Source organism: Natator depressus, chromosome 3, assembly GCF_965152275.1.
Source record: "Natator depressus isolate rNatDep1 chromosome 3, rNatDep2.hap1, whole genome shotgun sequence".
Lineage (NCBI taxonomy): Eukaryota > Metazoa > Chordata > Testudines > Cheloniidae > Natator > Natator depressus.
In genome coordinates this window covers 57,822,698-57,842,303 of record NC_134236.1, presented here as the reverse complement: position 1 = coordinate 57,842,303, position 19,606 = coordinate 57,822,698, and the positions used below count along the sequence as shown (strand labels likewise).

Below are 19,606 nucleotides of genomic sequence, written 5' to 3'. Positions count from 1 at the left end.
TAAGACAAACTACACCAAAGATAATTGGAGGAAGAGAGGGAGAGAGAAAGAGGTTAACCATAAGAACACATTGCATAAATTAGCTGTCTGCATTACATTAGATGGCTTTGAGTTGTCCGTCTTTTCATTCTTATTAATTATAAACAAAATAGGATGAATAATCGCTGCTAGCCTTCTACTTAGCCATTGAGTTAAGTTTCCCATTAAGTATTATGATAGAAGTAGGCCTTGAGGATAGAGTTTAGTTCCGTGGATATGGGATGGCATGTAAGCATATGCTTGTGAAAGCTAGGTGATTTCTGGCTGACTTCATTAGTAGAGTAGAGGAGACAGGTCGCAATGTGTGTGGATAAGCAGAGAGAGGCACTGTTGTAAAGGGCCTTAAATGTGAGTATAAGAACCTTGAAATTTTTGTAGTGGGTTCAAAGGGGTAGGTGGGGCCACAAGAACAGAGCAATCAACCAAGGAGATAATCTTAACAGCACAACTTTGAATAAATTGAAGGGGGCAAGGTGGATGTCAGAAATGGCAGAGAGGAGGAAATTGTGGGAGTCAAGAGGGAAAACAAGGGCCTGGATTACAGTAAGCGATATGTCCAGATAAAGGGCTAGATCTTGAATATGTTAGGGAGGAAGAAGCAGCAAGACTTGGTTGCAGCCTTGATGCCCAGGGAAAAGGCAGAGTTAAAGATAACTGATATGTTATGATTCTCAGTGACTTGGAGGATGATGGTATTGTCAATAGAATTGGTGAGTGGGGAGACTTGTAGAGGAATGATGAGTTTAGTTTTAGTTAATTTAACTGTTGAATTGACAATGAGCCACATCAGAGATCCAAACTGTGATTCAGGATTGGATGTAGGAGATTCTCCAGAAGTGGAGGGAGAGATCTGTGAGTAAGCCATGTGGACAGTTAAGATCTTCTGAAGTGGGAGGTGGGGAGGCGAGAGAAAGTGGGCCCAAAGGACTAAGCCCCGAGAGACTCCACAGATAGTGGAAGTTGTGGGAGTAGGGGAAGGAGAGTCCATTGAAAGAAATGCTGAGGAAATAACCAGAGACATAGGAGAACCAGATGTAGATGGTCACAGAAGTTGGAAGTACGGTGTGGAAGAGGGGTACAACAGGATTTCAAGAAGTCTCTGCTCAGTGGTATTTAAAGCAGCCAAGAGATTAAGGACGATGACAATAGAGTAGAAGCCTTGAGACCTACAAGAAGAGGTTGTTAGAGACCGTGGTGGGAGCCGTGTTAAGTGGAGAAGTGAGAATCTGGGTTGGAGAGAATTCAGGAGCGAGTTAGAGGAGAGAAATTCAGTTCAATGGTTGTAGACTTTTCAGTGATCTGAAAATCAAGAAGGAATCCTACAAAAAGTGGAAACATGTACACATTGCTAAGGATGAGTACAAAAGAACAGTGCAAGCGTGTAGGGATAATAAAATCAGAAAGGCTAGGGCACGAAATGAGTTGCACCTAACAAGGGACATAAAAGGCAATAAGAAAAGTCTCTATAAATACATTAGGAGCAAGAGAAAAATGAAGGAAAGTGTAGGCCCTCTACTTAGTGGGGAAGGAGAGCTAATTATGGACGACACCAAGAAGGCTGAGGTGTTTAATGCCTATTTTGCTTCAGTCCTCATTCAAAGATTAACTGTGACCAGATGCTTTACACAGTTAATATTAAAAATAATGGGAAAGGAACACAAGCCAAAACAGGGAAAGAACAGGTTAGGCAGTAATATTGCTGACAAGCATCTGGGGATAATAGTGGATCACAAATTGAATATGAGCCAACATGATGCAGTTGGGACATAATATTCTGGGATGTATTAACAGGGGTGTCGTATATAAGACACAAGAGGTAATTGTCCCAGTCTGCTTTGTGCTGGTAAGACCTCGGCTTGAGTTCTGTGTCCAGTTTTGGGCGCAGCACTTTAGGAAAGATGTGGACTAATCGGAGAGTCCAGAGGAGAGAAAAAAATGAGGAAAGGTTTAGAAAACTTGACCTATGAGGAAAGGTTTTTAAAAGCGGGGGGGGGGGGAGAGAGCATGTTTAGTCTTGGGCGGGGGGAGACTGAAGGGGAACCAGATAAGTCTTCAAATATGTTAAGAGATATTATAAAGAAGACTGTGATCAATTGTTCTCCCTGTCCACCGAAGGTAGGACAAGAAGTAATGGGCTTAATCTGTAGCAGGGGACACTTAGGTTAGATACTAGGAAAAACTTTCTAAACATCAGGATAGTTAAGAGCTGGAACTGGTTTCCAAGGCAGGTTGTAGAATCCTCATCATTGGAGGTTTTTAAGAAGAGGTTAGACAAACACCTGTCAGAGATGGTCTAGGTTAGAATCATAGAATAACAGAGTTGGACGGGACCTCTGGAGGCCATCTAGTCCAACCCCCTGCCCAGAGCAGGACCAATCCCAACTAAATCATCCCAGCCAGGGCTTTGTCAAGCCTGACCTTAAAAACTTCTAAGGAAGGGGATTCCACCACCTCCCTAGGTAATGCATTCCAGTGTTTCACAACCCTTTTAGTGAAAAAGTTTTTCCTAATATCCAACCTAAACCTTCCCCACTGCAACTTGAGACCATTACTCCTTGTCCTGTCATCTGCTATCACTGAGAATAGTCTAGATCCATCCTCTTTGGATCCACCTTTCAGGTAGTTAAAAGCAGCTATCAAATCCCCCCTCATTCTTCTCTTCCGTAGACTAAACAATCCCAGTTCCCTCAGCCTCTCCTCATAAGTCATGTGTTCCAGTCCCCTAATCATTTTTGTTGCCCTTCGCTGGACGCTCTCCAATTTATCCACATCCTTCTTGTAGTGTGGGGCCCAAAACTGGACACAGTACTCCAGATAAGGCCTCACCAATGTCGAATAGAAGGGAACGATCACGTCCCTCGATCTGCTGGCAAAGCCCCTACTTATACACCCCAAAATACCATTGGCCTTCTTGGCAACAAGGGCACACTGTTGACTCATATCCAGCTTCTCGTCCACTGTCACCCCTAGGTCCTTCTCTGCAGAACTGCTGCCTAGCCATTCGGTCCCTAGTCTGTAGCGGTGCATTGGATTCTTCCGTCCTAAGTGCAGGACTCTGCACTTGTCCTTGTTGAACCTCATCAGATTTCTTTTGGCCCAATCCTCCAATTTGTCCAGGTCCCTCTGTATCCTATCCCTACCCTCCAGCGTATCTACCACTCCTCCCAGTTTAGTGTCATCCACAAACTTGCTGAAGGTGCAATCCACACCATCCTCCAGATCATTAATGAAGATATTGAACAAAACCGGCCCCAGGACCAACCCTTGGGGCACTCCGCTAGATACCGGCTGCCAACTAGACATGGAGCCATTGATCACTACCCGTTGAGCCCGACAATCTAGCCAACTTTCTACCCACCTTGTAGTGCATCCATCCAGCCCATACTTCTTTAACTTGCTGACAAGAATACTGTGGGAGACCATGTCAAAAGCTTTGCTAAAGTCGAGGAATAACACGTCCACTGCTTTCCCTTCATCCACAGAACCAGTTATCTCATCATAGAAGGCAATTAGATTAGTCAGGCATGACTTTCCCTTGGTGAATCCATGCTGACTGTTCCTGATCACTTTCCTCTCGTCTAAGTGCTTCAGAATTAATTCCTTGAGGACATGCTCCATGATTTTTCCGGGGACTGAGGTGAGGCTGACCGGCCTGTAGTTCCCAGGATCATCCTTCTTCCCTTTTTTAAAGATGAGCACTACATTAGCCTTTTTCCAGTCTTCCGGGAATTCCCCCGATCGCCATGAGTTTTCAAAGATAATGGCCAATGGCTCTGCAATCACATCCGCCAATTCCTTTAGCACTCTCGGATGCAACGCATCCGGCCCCATGGACTTGTGCATGTCCAGTTTTTCTAAATAGTCCCGAACCACTTCTTCCTTCACAGAGGGCTGGCCACCTGCTCCCCATGCTGTGCTGCCCAATGCAGTAATCTGGGAGCTGACCTTGTTCGTGAAGACAGAGGCAAAAAAGCATTGAGTATATTAGCTTTTTCCACATCCTCTGTCACTAGGTTGCCTCCCTCATTTCGTAAGGGGCCCACACTTTCCTTGGCTTTCTTCTTATTGCCAACATACCTGAAGAAACCCTTCTTGTTACTCTTAACATCCCTCGCTAGCTGCAACTCCAGGTGTGATTTAGCCTTCCTGATTCATTCCTACATGCCCGAGCAATATTTAAATACTCATCCCTGGTCATTTGTCCAATCTTCCACTTCTTGTAAGCCTCTTTTTTGTGTTTAAGATCAGCAAGGATTTCACTGTTAAGCCAAGCTGGTCGCCTGCCATATTTACTATTCTTTCTACACAAGGTTTACTTGATGTTGCCTCAGTATGGGGTGTTGGACTATATGACCTCCCAAAGTCCCATCCAGCCCTGCATTTCTATGGGCATTGGTTGAATTTAGAGGTGAAGAAGGGGAAAAGAGAGAGACAGAGAGAGATGGGGTAGTAATTGGAGAGGTAGGTGAGGCCAAGTTGGGATCTTTTTATGGAAGGGGGAGACAAAAGCATGCTTGTACTGGGGAAAGCAGGGGAGGATTGAGGAGAGTAAGGAGTTTAGGAGAAAGGGGAATAAGAGAAGTAGTTATGACCTCTGGCTTTGAGGTAGGGGGAAGTTGGGATTACTGGGATAGATAGGAACTAGAGGAGCAATGTAGACAAAATCAGCATTAGTGACAGCAGATGAGAAAGAAAGGATGATAGGGGAGGCTGTGGGATGTGCTTTCAAGTCTGGCTTTCATCAGTCAGGAAGACCCTATGTGCAGAGTGTGTGTGTGTCTGTTTCTAGGGGAGAGTCAAATGTGGTGAACGGGTAATTGGGATTACAGGCATGGGAGTCGGTCGGAGTAGAGAAGTAGCACTACTTGACCTTGAAGAGAGATGGCAGTATTGAAGGAGGAGAGGACAAACTTGTAGTGGATGAAGTCTGTGTGTCATGCGATTTCCTAAAAAGCCATTTGCCAACGTGGGGCCAGAGGCAGCAGATGTGGGAAGTGAGCCTATGCTGAGGATTAGTGAAGTAGGTAGGATAGTGAAGTAGTAGAAGGTGGAGGGGAGAATGGAATGGGTGTGTCAGTGGATGACAGGGTAAGGGGCCTGAGAGTGGTAGTGAGCTAAAGAATTGTGGAATTAGAGATCCTGGAAGAAGCGCTGGGAGACGGATGTTGGGGAGCGGACACTTGAATGATGCTGAAGGATATGAGGAGACTGGTGGCAGGATTCCAAGGGCAGGGCCAATAAGGGTTATGGCTTGCTTTTCAAACCAATGAGGGAGTACCACCTCTACCTCTGGCCCTAACACCTTAATGAGCTAGAACACTTGCTGTGTTCTGCCCACTGCTGCTCATGGTGAGAGGCTTAAGTTCCGATGCCAAATTAGAGCAGGACAAGGGAGGCTTTTAGCAAAATCACACTATGTTATGTGCCCTTTGACCAGTTGAAAAAAGTGAGACTGAAGATTTCTGCCATCACTCTTATGAGAGAGGGAGGGTTGTCTCTATCTCTGCCATTACTCTTCAGCAAGAAAGCAGCAGTCACTCTTACAGTGACTGTATTCCTGCAGCTGGTCTGAGTGCCATGACCAGCCCAGAGGAGAGGAAATGTGAAAGCAAATTTAACTCAATGTTAATTGAAGCCCACCAGTGTGTTGGCTTGGAGGTAGAGCTCAAAATGCATGGCACTGTCAGATTCTTAGGCAGGTGGTATTGCACTCTTGCTATGTTTCAGGCTGTCCTTACTGACATGTCATAGAATGCATACGTGACTTTACAATTAGGTTATGAAGATTTGACATGCTTAATCAACACTTTTTAATAGGAATGAGCATAACACAATGTGCTTATCTGGAAGCTTTACTATATTTGAAGACTGGGCAACTGGGAAAAAACCTAATAAAGTCAAAGTATTTGATATTATGAGTATTAAGTACTGCCTGTGAAGGTTTACATATTGATAATTCTGGTGCTTTGGCATGAAATTCTTTCAATACTCATTCCATAACTCCTTTTCCGGAATTCCATACTGTCTCAAAATTAAAAGCACCCTTCTTCTGGGAAAATTACATAATATGTGGGGATTGAATTCCTCAGTCTCAAATCTTACTATGTTCATATGTGTGTTTAGGAGAAAATCTTTTTTTAGCTCAATAAAAGCTCCCTCATACCCAACATCCTTTCAGTCTTCTAAAAACCCATTGCTGCATCTACCAGCAGGCAAGTGTTATCAAACTAGACACATAGGCAATGATTTTCAAGGCTGGGTGCCTAAAGTTAGGCTCTGAAAGCATTATTTAGGCACCTGAAGAAATGGCCCGATTTTCAAAAAAGCTGAGTACCCAATAACTCTGACTAAAATTATGGGTATTGTATCTAAGGACTACTGGATTTGATGCAGAGTCTTGCATACTGTTACAAAAATGAACCAGCACCACTTAACCATGGCTATCCTTTGTGGAAATTATTTGTAAAATGATTGGGCAACTGCCAGAAATAGCATTATGTTCCCGCCTACATGTATTCTCTTTGTAGCAAGAACATAGTTGATTATGTGAAAGGCAAACTTTCAGTGCTGAACCTTTTTGTCCTAACTCAAGCCTCGCTAAAACAAAATGGTTAGATATACATTTTAACTTCAAAAGAAAGAAAGACAGCCATGTTATTGTTATGGACAGCTAAACTCCATAATTTTTTAATCTATTAGTTATGTGAAGACTAGATCTTCTAGAACTAAAATATGTACTTTGCATATTAAAACAAAACATACAACATATCCTTCAGAAGTATAACAAAACCCACCAGAAGTATGCTCTATTTAGGAATTGTGCAGTTATGGAAATTTTCACAAGGTATGGCTTTCCCATAAAGATGTGGATGGGAGTAGGGTTTTTTCCCCTCTGTAAACAATATTTAATAGATTAAGATGAGTGAAATCTTAGGGCTTGGGGCCTTCCTTTTACCAGTACATAATATCAAAACTATAGGCACATATTTCTGACTTCCTATTGCTTTAAACAGTTAAATTATTTAAACTGACAAAGGGAACGGGGAGAAAACCATACACCATGCAATTAGTGGCTTTCCCGATGCTGGCTGTAGGCATTTCTTTAGCTTCAGATATTAAAGTAACGTCCTTTAATTGAAAATGTCTCAAATTAAATAGCAAGCATGACTGTCACTCTTGCATAAATTCAGCTTTGTTCCATACCTGCTAATTCCTATTATCCATAGTATATTGCACTGAATCTTGTTTTCTCTTTAAAAAATTAAAAATAATGTGATCCACCTCTTCCTTGCACCTATTTTTGAAAACTTTTGGTAGCATGTTACTAAGCATGCACTTCGATTATATTGCCTGCACAGAAGACACTGACTGAGCAGCCCAGTGCTCACATTTGATAGGGCATGAGTGTGTGGGGTAGGGAAGGAATTTTCAAGGAAACTATTCAATTTCAAGGAGTGGCTCTAAAGAGGAGTTTGTGTGTCTGGGCAGTCTCCTTTATTCTGCTCTCTTGGAGTTTAAATTACAAATGCAAAAGTTACCTTTATTATGTAAAACTCTTAAAGAAAATTACTGTTTTGGGCTATGTCTACACTATGAAATTAGGTCGAATTTATAGAAGTCGGTTTTGTAGAAAGCATTTTTATACAGTCGATTGTGTGTGTCCACACAAATGCTCTAAGTGCATTTAGTCGGCGGAGTGTGTCCACAGTACCGAGGCAACCATAGACTTCCAGAGCATTGCACTGTGGGTAGCTATCCCACAGTTCCCGTAGTCTCCGCCGCCCATTTGAATTCTGGGTAGAAATCCCAGTGCCTGATGGAGCTAAAACATTGTCGTGGGTGGTTCTGGGTACATATCATCAGGCCCCCGTTCCCTCCCTCCTTCCATGAAAGCAAGGGCAGATAATCATTTTGTGCCTTTTTTTCTTGAGTTACCTGTACAGACACCATACCACGGCAAGCATGGAGCCCACTCAGCTAACCGTCACCGTATGTCTCCTGGGTGCTGGCAGACGCGGTATTGCATTGCTATACAGCAGCAGTTTATTGCCGTTTGGCAGCAGACAGTGCAGTATGACTGGTAGCCGTCATCGACGTAGTCCTGGGTGCTCTTTTAACCGACCTCGATGAGGTCAGGGGCACCTGGGCAAACATGGGAGTGACTCAGCCAGGTCATTTCCCTTTTAAGTTTCATCTCCTGGCGATTCAGTACTACCGGCAGTGCACTGTCTTTTAATCAGCAGCCAGCAGAAGATGATGGCCAGCAGTCATACTGCACCATCTTCTGCTGAGCACCCAGGAGATGACGATGGCTAGCGATCGTACTGCACAGTCTGCTGCCAGCAAGATGTATAAAGATAGATGAAGTGGCTCAAAACAACAAATAGACCAGATTTGTTTTGTATTCATTTCCTCCTCCCTCCCTCCGTGAAATCAACAGCCTGCTAAACCCAGTTTTGAGTTCTATCCTTGAGGTTTTGAGTTCTATCCTTGAGGGGGGCCATTCTGTTTCTCGCAAAGCCACCCCCTTTGTTGATTTTTTAATTCCCTGTAAGCCAACCTTGTAAGCCATGTCGTCAGTCACCCCGCCCTCCGTCAGGGCAATGGCAGACAATTGTTCCGCGCCTTTTTTCTGTGCAGACGCCATACCACGGCAAGCATGGAGCCCGCTCAGATCACTTTGGCAATTAGGAGCACATTAAACATCACATGCATTATCCAGCAGTATATGCAGCACCAGAACCTGGCAAAGTGAAACCGGGCGAGTAGGCGACGTCAGCGCGGTGACAAGAGTGATGAGGACGTGGACACAGACTTATCTCAAAGCACGGGCCCTGGCAATGTGGGCATGGTTCTAATGGGGCAGGTTTATGTGGTAGAATGCCAATTCTGGGCCCTGGGAAACAAGCACAGACTGGTGGGACTGCATAGTGTTGCAGGTCAGGGACGATTCCCAGTGGCTGCAAAACTTTCGCATGCGTAAGGGCACTTTCATGGAACTTTGTGACTTGCTTTCCCCTGACCTGAGGCGCAAGAATGCCAAGATGAGAGCAGCCCTCACAGTTGAGAAGCGACTGGCAATAGCCCCGTGGAAGTTTGCAATGCCAGACAGCTACCGGTCAGTCAGGAATCAATTTGGAGTGGGCAAATCTACTGTGGGGGCTGCTGTGATGCAAGTAGCCAATGCAATCAAAGATCTGCTGATATCAAGGGTAGTGACCCTGGGAAATGTGCAGGTCATAGTAGATGGTTTTGCTGCAATGGGATTCCCTAACTGTAGTGGGGCCATAGACGGAACCCATATCCCTATCTTGGCCCCGGAGCACCAAGCCGGTGAGTACATAAACTGCAAGGGGTACTTTTCAATAGTGCTGCAAGCACTGGTGGATCACAAGGGACGTTTCACCAACATCAGCGTGGGATGGCCGGGAAAGGTACATGACACTAGCATCTTCAGGAACTCTGGTCTGTTTCAAAAGCTGCAGGAAGGGACTTTATTCCCAGACCAGAAAATAACTGTTGGGGATGTTGAAATGCCTATAGCTATCCTTGGGGACCCAGCCTACCCCTTAATGCCATGGCTCAAGAAGCCTGGACAGTAGTCAGGAGCTGTTCAGCTACAGGCTGAGGAAGTGCAGAATAGTGGTAGAATGTGCATTTGAACGTTTAAAAGCGCGCTGGCGCAGTTTACTGACTCGGTTAGACCTCAGTGAAACCAATATTCCCACCCTTATTACTGCTTGCTGTACACTCCACAATATCTGTGAGAGTAAGGGGGAGACGTTTATGGCGGGGTGGGAGGTTGAGGCAAATCACCTGGCTTCTGGTTATGCACAGTCAGACACCAGGATGGTTAGAAGAGCACAGGAGGGCACGGTGCACATCAGAGAAGCTTTGAAAACCAATTTCATGACTGGCCAGGCTACGGTGTGACAGTTCTGTTTGTTTCTCCTTGATGAAACCCCCCTGCCCCTTGGTTCACTCTACTTCCCTGTAAGCTAACCACCCTCCCCTCCTCCCTTCGATCACCGCTTTCAGAGGCAATAAAGTCATTGTTGTTTCACATTCATGCATTCTTTATTAATTCATCACACAAATAGGGGGATAACTACCAAGGTAGCCCAGGAGGGGTGGTGGAGGAGAGAAGCACCAGGAGGGGTCGTGGAGGAGGGAAGGACAAGGCCACACAGCACTTTAAAAGTTTTAAAGTTTTAAACTTATTGAATACCAGCTTTCTGTTGCTTGGGCAATCCTTTGGGGTGGAGTGGCTGGGTGGCCAGAGGTCCCCCCACCGCGTTCTTGGGTGTCTGGGTGAGGAGGCTATGGAACTTGGGGAGGAGGGCAGTTGGTTACACAGGGGCTGTAGCAGCGGTCTGTGCTCCTGCTGCCTTTCCTGCAGCTCAGCCATACACTGGAGCATATTAGTTTGATCCTCTATCAGCCTCAGCATTGAATCCTGCCTCCCCTCATCACGCTGCCACCACCTTTCAGCTTCAGCCCTCTCTTCAGCCCGCCACTTACTCTCTTCAGCCCGCCACCTCTCCTCCCAGTCATTTTGTGCTTTCCTGCACTCTGACGTTGTCTGCCTCCATGCATTCGTCTGTGCTCTGTCAATGTGGGAGCTCAGAGAACATTTCATCGCGAGTGTGGTTTTTTTCGCCTTCTAATCTTCGCTAGCTTCTCGGAAGGAGAAGATCCTGTGGTCCTTGAAACACATGCAGCTGGTGGAGGAAAAAGAAGGGACATTTTATAGAACAATGGGTACGCTCTTTCACGGTAAACCTTGCTGTTAACATTACATACATAGCACATGTGCTTTCGTTCCAAGGTCGCATTTTGCCTCCCCCCCAGCACGTGGCTAGCCCCTTACCCCTTCCCCCTGACCGTGGCTAACAGCGGGGAACATTTCTGTTCAGCCACAGGCAAACAGCCCAGCAGGAACAGGCACCTCTGAATGTCCCCCTAAGAAAAGCATCCTATTTCAACTAGGTGACCATGGATGATATCACTCTCCTGAGGATAACACAGAGAGATAAAGAACGGATGTTGTTTGAACGCCAGCAAACATACGCTGCAATGCTTTGTTCTACAATGATTCCTGAGTACGTGCTACTAACCTGGAGTGGTAAAGTGTCCTACCATGGTGGACGGAATAAGGCTGCCCTCCCCAGAAACCTTTTGCAAAGGCTTTGGGATTACATCCAGGAGAGCCACGAATGCCAGAGCAAATTAATCATTAAACATGCTTGCTTTTAAACCATGTATAGTATTTTAAAAGGTACACTCACCAGAGGTCCCTTCTCCGCCTGGCAGGTCCGGGAGGCAGCCTTGGGTAGGTTCGGGGGGTACTGGCTCCAGGTCCAGGGTGAGAAACAGTTCCTGGCTGTCAGGAAAACCGGTTTCTCCACTTGCTTGCTGTGAGCTATCTACAACCTCATCATCATCATCTTCCTCGTCCCCAAAACCTGCTTCCGTGTTGCCTCCAGCTCCATTGAAGGAGTCTAAAATGGCATGCAGCTCATCCTAGAAGCAGCATATTTTGGGTTCTGACCCGGAACGGTCGTTCACTTCTCTGGTTTTCTGGTAGGCTTGCCTCAGCTCCTTAAGTTTCACGCGGCACTGCTTCGGGTCCATGTTATGGCCTCTGTCGTTCATGCCCTGGGAGATTTTGACAAACGTTTTGGCATTTCAAAAATTGGAACGGAGTTCTGATAGCACGGATTCCTCTCCCCATACAGCGATCAGATCCCGTACCGCCCGTTCGGTCCATGCTGGAGCTCTTTTGCGATTCTGGGGCTCCATCAGGGTCACCTCTGCTGATGAGCTCTGCATGATCTCCTGCAGCTTGCCACGCTGACCAAACAGGAAATTGAAATTCAAAAGTTCGCAGGCCTTTTCCTGTCTACCTGGCCAGTGCATCTGAGTTGAGTGCTGTCCAGAGCGGTCACAATGGAGCACTCTGGGATAGCTCCCGGAGGCCAATACTGTCTAATTGTGTCCACAGTACCCCAAATTTGACCCGGCAAGGCCGATTTCAGCACTAATCCCCTTGTCGGGGGTGGAGTAAGGAAATCGATGTTAAGAGCCCTTAAAGTCGAGAAAAGGGCTTCGTCGTGTGGACGGGTGTAGGGTTAAATCGATTTAACGCTGCTAAATTCGACCTCAACTCCTAGTGTAGACCAGGGCTAAGAATTTTGGCTGGCATTTAGAGATTTCTCCCCCTGCCTCCCTTGCATAGCCCACTTAAGAGCCGGGCATACTTGCAGTCTTCTGCTGCCATTGCCCTCCTTATAACATGAGACTGGGATTACTAACTTCTTACCAGAATTTCAATTATACTGTGACATGGTTAGATTTTTCAATGTATGCTGCCATTGTTAGCAAAATTGTCTACCTCTCCTGTTTTACGAGAGGAGATGAAAACACTAATTACAAAAAAATGGCAGCATAGCTATAACAGTATTTTATAAACTGCTAACACAATTCTCTGGTCACTTAATTTTTTTTTTATAATGCTACTCCATTTCATCTCATGTTAAAATTGTTTATTCCAAACTCAGAGTTGTAGAGTTATGAATGAGATATTAATTACAGTAACAAATACAAACTTTCCAAATACACTGAAGTTGTTGTTGTTAGGCATTCATTGGATCATTAACAAGTGACATTTTTTTAATTAACTGGTACATCTAGTTTGGCTACATGAAGAACAGTATAACACTTTCTTTTCCTCTGGAACAAGATAACTTACCAGTGTGCCAACAGCATAATATGCAGGCTGGAGTGTATTACAGATCAAAAATTCTGACATATAAGGGATTTTATAGAATGAGCTATCTTGATTAGTGGATATTATGTAATTGTAAAGCTTCCTTGCATATCTGATGTGATTTAAGATTTATAGGAGTGAATAAGAATACAGAAATGGTAGGTGCTGAACATTAAAATGTAAAATGTGTCAACTTTTTAAAGATTTTCAGATCTTACCATAACCATAATGTAGACTTACAACCATGTCATATAATTCTCATATATAGCCATCAAACATACAAAAGAGAAATTATACTTTGACAAATTTACTGATTTCTTAATTCTCCTTCCTAATTATAGTGAGTTGGGCAGTTAATGCTATAATGTAAGTAGTAGCCCTTAAAAGATTCCCTTGAATGGGTATGGCTCTACAGAATCACAAAGGAAATAGTGGAAGGCGTGTAAGTGATGAACAAATTACTTTACTTTGGAGCTTGACAAATGCATTTACCTTCTCTTTCCTTGACAAGTGGGTGGGCTTGCTCATCAGTTTCTGCACGTTTAACAAACTAACAAACCCCTTCCATTAATGTAAATTAATCCAATACTGTCTGCCGGAATCTGAGAAATACTAGAAATGTGAACTCTCCATTCCTCTCAGTGGAATGTGCATGTGCGCTGTCTCGACCCAGAACACATCTGAGGGGCTTCCACTGTTTTCCTTCCAATAAAACCCAGCATGTATTTAAACACTGGCAGCAAAGAGGATAAAACTTCATGGCCTAGTGGGCCACTTGTCAAGGATTATATAGGTCCCCCTTTTCTAGCAAGAAAATAATGCACAGATTTTTCTAAGATTATTTTCTTCCTAAATTCATTTCCTTCCCCCACTTCCTAATTGTGGCAGGTCAGTTTTCCCCAGTCCTCCACTCTTCTTCAGTGCGATATAAATGGGTTTAAAAATAGTTTGAAGAGGAAGGTGAGATTGAGGGTCCAATTGGGAGGAGAGACGGAACATTTACATGTATAACAAGAATTTCCAGGGTTATAATAAAGGTTTTAGAAGGGATCTAAAACCTCATGCTTCAGGGTTTAAGCGAATCTCTAACCTATATTAGGAATTAGGAGGAAACTCCCACTTCTGCCAACTGTAGCTCTTCTCTTCTCCTCCCCCCCCCCCCCCCCGGTCTTCCTCAAAAACATTTGGTACTGGCTACTGTCATGGACAGGATACAGGACTAGATGGGCCAGAGCTTTGATTCAGTATAGTAACTCCTATGATTAAAGATCAAAGGGGTTGGGGCCGGGGGGGGGGGGGGGGATGATAGGATTGTTGGAAGACCATGGAGATAGAAGAAGTAGGATTGGAGGCAGAAGGACTGACGTATTGCACAACACACGTTGTCCTCTCCACTTATTGCAGTATCAGTAAAGCTCTTTAAACATCTTGACTCTAACCTCCTATTTCTGAGTTGCTCATTAGTTTCATCTATCATGCTGAAAAAATTGTGGTTTGACCTCTGCCTGAAAATGAGGTTTGTTTCTAAAGTTTTTGAGCAAAAGCAGTTTGTTTTTGAGTATGATGGCGCAAATTGAGACTTGAATAGCCTAGGCCTGAAAAACATAGGCCAAGATCTTAAAAAGTAACCAGTGATTTTGGGTGTCCAACTAGAGACATCTTAAAGGCTCCTAATTTTTCAGAGGTTGGATGCTCAATGCTTTCTCAAAATCAGGTCTATTTAAGGTGTCTCCACTTGAGCACCCAAAATCATGTCAGTCTTGAAAATCTTGGCCATATTATGGGGTTTCCAGAAGTCATTCTTGAGGTTGTCTCATGAGCCTATCCTGGGAAAATGAGTCCTTTTAATATGTCATAACTGTTGTCTGCTTCTAACAGTTAGATACTGTTCTGGCCCTTATTTGACTTGAGCTGGGTCGTAATTCTGAAGAAAGATGTATTTATCCATATAAAATCAATATTTTTTTTAAAAATTCTTGTTTAAAGATTATTGAATAGTCAGTCTAGTTTGAACTCTCAAGTTCTGACATAGTTTAACTTATTTGTGTAATCTCCACTGCTTCCAGATATTGGCAATGGAACAGTGAGGTCAGAGTAGGTAGATCAAATTCCTAAATCAATCTGTTTCTGATTCATCTTTGAAGCACAGTTCCAGATCTTCAGTGTAAGCCAAGTTCTCTGCAGCAACAAATGTTTCTACTTCCCTGGGTGTATCGAAAGAGTAGCAGAGGGGTAGCCGTGTTAGTCTGGATCTGTAAAAGCGGCAAAGAGTCCTGTGGCACCTTATAGACTAACAGACGTATTGGAGCAGAAGCTTTTGTGGGTGAATACCACTACATGCATCCGACGAAGTGGGTATTCACCCACGAAAGCTTATGGTAAAGCCACCGACTTTAAGTTGCTGAGCTACATTTGGAGGGAAGTGTTTTTCGTAGATTATAAAGAAAGGAGTGACTGTTCTGATCTAGTCTGACTTCCTGTACAACCAAGGTCATAGGACTTCTCTGAATTAATTCCTGTTGTCTCAGAGTAGGTTTCCTTTCTAGTGGTCTGACTGAATACAGTTCCCTCAGGATGGGTATGGGTACGGGAAACCCAATCTGGATCACTATTCAGTAATAGCAGAAATGGGAGGGGGAAAAGTCAGTACCAAATGACACATACACAGTTTCCAGGACTGCGGGCCGCACATGATTTAGACTAGGAACTCTTCCCCACTGAGTTATATTTGAGTTGTGCAGAGAACTCACTTCTCATGTAACACAAAACTAGAATGTGGTTATGGTTTACACTTAATCTACCTGTTCTAATGGCACTACGTATACATCATGACTAAAGTCATTTCAGTGCCAAATGACATTGTAGCTGTACAATGAACTATCTGAAGAAACTGACAGGAAATATAATTGTATGTAAAAACTAAACAGACAGTGTATGGTAACTGAAGGTCACAACCATGGATATCCTGAACTCCATAGAATCCCTGGATCAAACACTGGTGTCCTCCTTGGAATGATGCTATTGTGTATAGACTTACACAAGGCCCTTCAAAATGTCCTCCTTTTGTTACCCACATACACACTATCCAACTCAACTGTCAAGATTGAAATATCACAGAGAGTGATGGATGAAGGACAGTCGGTATCTAACAAGGACATCGGATTTTTAAACCACACAGACTCTGACAGATGCCAATCTAAGCAGCTGTGGAGAACCTGCAAAAGGGAGATCTGTACAGGGAATCTCTTCAGGAGATGGAAGAAGACAGCATACATTGGCCAGAACTCAGAGGAGTATGAAATGGCCTTGGAGTATAGCTGTTCCCACATTGCATAACAACAGTATCCCAATAATGACGGATGACACATCTACCAGGCTTTAAATCAAAAAAGGCTGGAGGAATCACTTCTTCAACTCTACAGCAAAAAGTAGCTCCGTTGAGAAGACAGTCTCTCATTGCTTCATGTCTTCCACCTAGAAGGGAAGCTCGATGTCAAGACAGTTTGGCTTAAACAGGTGATTGATCAAGCCAAATGGAGTCTCCATCACAAGGTGGTCAGACTTCTAGTCAACTCTTGGCAATGCAACAATTGATTTAGCTGTAATGTTCAGGTTCTTCTCAAAAAGACAAGACCAAAAGAAAATGGTAACAGATGCTGTCTCCCAGAGTTGTCCAAAATCTCTTATAAATATCCATACATTCTGAAGATCGGGAAGGAGAGTGATGTTGATAGCCCCTTGCTGACTTAGGAGATCCTAATTCTGACCTGAAGAAGTTTGCAGCTTGCCTTCCCATGCAGGAATTGTGCTCGCTTGCATTCTATCTCTCCCATAGGGTCTGATCCTGCATCATGGCTGCATGCTGACCCCAGCTGCATGGTATTTGAAAGGAGAACATTCAAATGAGAGAGGACTTAACAAACTCATTATCTAACGAGCATCTGTGAAGAAGCTGTTCCACAGCACATACTGTTAGACGTGACCGATGATCCTGATGTTTGGTAAGGTCCATAATGTAGTCTCAATTAAGTCTGTCAGACATGTCCTGGAATTTCTACAAGACAATCTGACCACAGATATTAAACTTTGGACCTTTAAAGTGAAAGTGGCAGCTTTATCCACCATACTGTTGACAACTGTCAGAAGAGGATGAATCTCACTATACCTAGACATGAAGAAGTTCCTTGGTGGGGTGGGATGCGGGGGAAGTCTCCAATCAATCCTCCTTTGGTGCATACAACACAACCCTGAGGCTTGTCTTCTCCCTTCTCAGGGTGTCTCCTGTGAGTGGCACAAAGTGAAATGAAAATGGATGAAAATAGAAGTGTGGAACACATGCTCCCATTCTAAGTGACATTCAGCCTGGAAGAGCCACCCTTCAAGGGGACTCCTTTCAGGACCAGCGCAGCAAACTCTAGTGCTGGGGGTGGTTCTCAAGATGCTACATTTTAATACTGAGGGGAAATCCGTGGTGAAAGTGGATATCTACTTCCACTTAACTACAAACTTTGAAGCACATGTAATCTTGCTCCAGGAAACGCACTCCACCACCAAAGCACAACTGCTAGTTCTGTGCTATTCTGTCATAGCTCATCACCATCACAAGCGCTTGGGATGGCCTCTTACATTAGAGAAGGGTTGTCCATTGTCACTGAATTGACATCTAGTCATAACATCAATCCTGAGATATCCATCTGGCTACTTTTCCAAGTAACTTTCCTCATAATCATGATTTCAGCCAGAAGGATGTCAGACTCGGGATTCTGTCCATAGATCTATAGTACTGACACTTCACAAAGAGAAAGTAGTGCTCAGAACGAATTTGGCCTTAATGCCCAAGTTGAATATCTTTATACAAGAGTTAATGCTGAATTTATTCTGTGAAACTCTTACATGGCTCAAAAAGTCTCTGCCATATGCTAAATGTCCACAGGGTTCTCAAGATCCATATAGAACACACAAACTTGCTGAAGTGTCCTGTACAATCCAGCCACCAAAAGCAAGAAGCCTCAAGGGTTTTCAGTTTCAAGATGGATCAAATGGAGCACATTGGAAGCCAGTGAAACAAGACATCTGACCCCCCTGCTTCAAAGTCAGAGCCCTGGCAACTATCTGTGTGGAAAAACTTTATGCATTATTTGAGGAAACGTGGAAGGAAGGTGTTTCGTGCTTTGTCCATGCTTTTCATAAAACAAAGATTTGCAACGTAGGGGTGTGTGTGTGTGATGCTGTTTTGGGAAGATGCATGTTACACTCCGTGGGACCTTAGTGATCAGAGAGACCAACTGTAAATAGTAATGCATAATATGTAGGAATTTTTGTCTTATCTAACACTTGGCTATGCACTGGCTATACACTGCTGGCAAAATCCTATCATAAAAGATCTGTGTACCTTCCTGAACAGAAAACATGAAAATGTATCCCTGCTTACCTGCACATTTCCTTTCTTTCTTGTAGGAAGGTTCACAAATCTGCCTAACCTGACATAACTTCTTATAATGTGGGACAATATTAGTAGAATCAGGAGGAAGAGGACATACGCGTTGACAATTTTTTTTATAAAAATAATTTTTAGTATCTCTGATCTCTTCCACACTGCTGCTTATGGAAGTAACTTATTTCATAATGGCTGGGCTGTCAGTAACTGGGTCACTGCTGCTCTGTTGCTGACTAACAGGTCGGGTTTTGCCCCTAAACAGCAAGCAGGTTGAAGACCCAATTTTTTTTTAGCTAATGGTGGAGACAGAAAACTATGGTAAGTGCACAAACATTTTTGTTCTTGTATGGTATTAATTGGGCTCAATTTCTAAAAAGCTACACACACCTTGCAGGTTTCAGAGTGGCAGCCGTGTTAGTCTGTATCAGCAAAAAAAAAATGAGGAGTACTTGTGGCACCTTAGAGACTAACAAATTTATTGCAGCTTTTCAAGCCACTATTTTATGGGGCTCTTGTTCCATTTATCCTGGTTACACTGATTAGAATGTTTTCCACCATAGACTCCTTGTTTAATATTGCAAAAATAGCTAATGCCATAACTTTCAGAAGTGTCTAATCCTTTTGTGTGCCCCACTCCCATCCTCACCCATGGCTTTCAGATGGTACTGAGTGTCTGCAGCTCCCATTGGCTTCAGTGCTAGATGTACTGATTGAATTGAATTAAAATGTACTATTTTTGAAAGGTTCGTGATTGTGGGTATGGTATTTGGTGTTTAAAGTTCTCGTACAGATACTTAGCAAGCAATTTGACATTTAGAACTATTGTAACTACTGTTCTGCACTAAATTTTAAGGGTTTCTTTTACAGAAGAAAACCTTTCTAAACAGATGGCAGACTACACTTGTTAGATGTGTTGAATTACCGGATAAGGTGATTGCACACAGAGATGCTTTCTTTTCCATGAAAGCTGTAAAACAAGCAAGCACTCTAACTGGATCTGTAAATAGATTGTCTACTGTCTGTTTTCATTGGTGAAGTATCTTTGCTTCTAATGTCCTTAATGAGATTCAGCAGCTGCTAATGGGATTATATAGTTTAGCTTCTAATGTGTGAATACAGTGAATATTTCTTTCATTTTAAAAGATGCAAGCGTTTTTGCTTTTTAAACTTATTTTATTAACCACAATTTCTAAATAGCCCCCTTTTTTAATATTTGATATTGCAGTGTATGAGCAGAAATAGTATGTGCTAATGTGATCATGCACCGTATCAGGCTGTGACATCGTATTCTAGAAAACACATTGTGCCAATCTTGAATTGTATTCACTTACTGAAAAGGTTGTCTAAAGATATAAGTCTCA

The 19,606-nt window shown here is 43.5% G+C and overlaps 1 long non-coding RNA gene and 1 pseudogene across 4 annotated transcripts in view; one reads left to right on the top strand and one right to left on the bottom strand.

The window, feature by feature from the left end:
- The window catches only part of LOC141984686 (uncharacterized), a 51,600-nt gene that overhangs the window by 16,705 nt on the left and 15,289 nt on the right, over positions 1 to 19,606 (top strand). The window lies entirely within an intron of this gene.
- On the bottom strand, positions 1,282 to 11,841 carry LOC141983828 (uncharacterized; annotated as a pseudogene).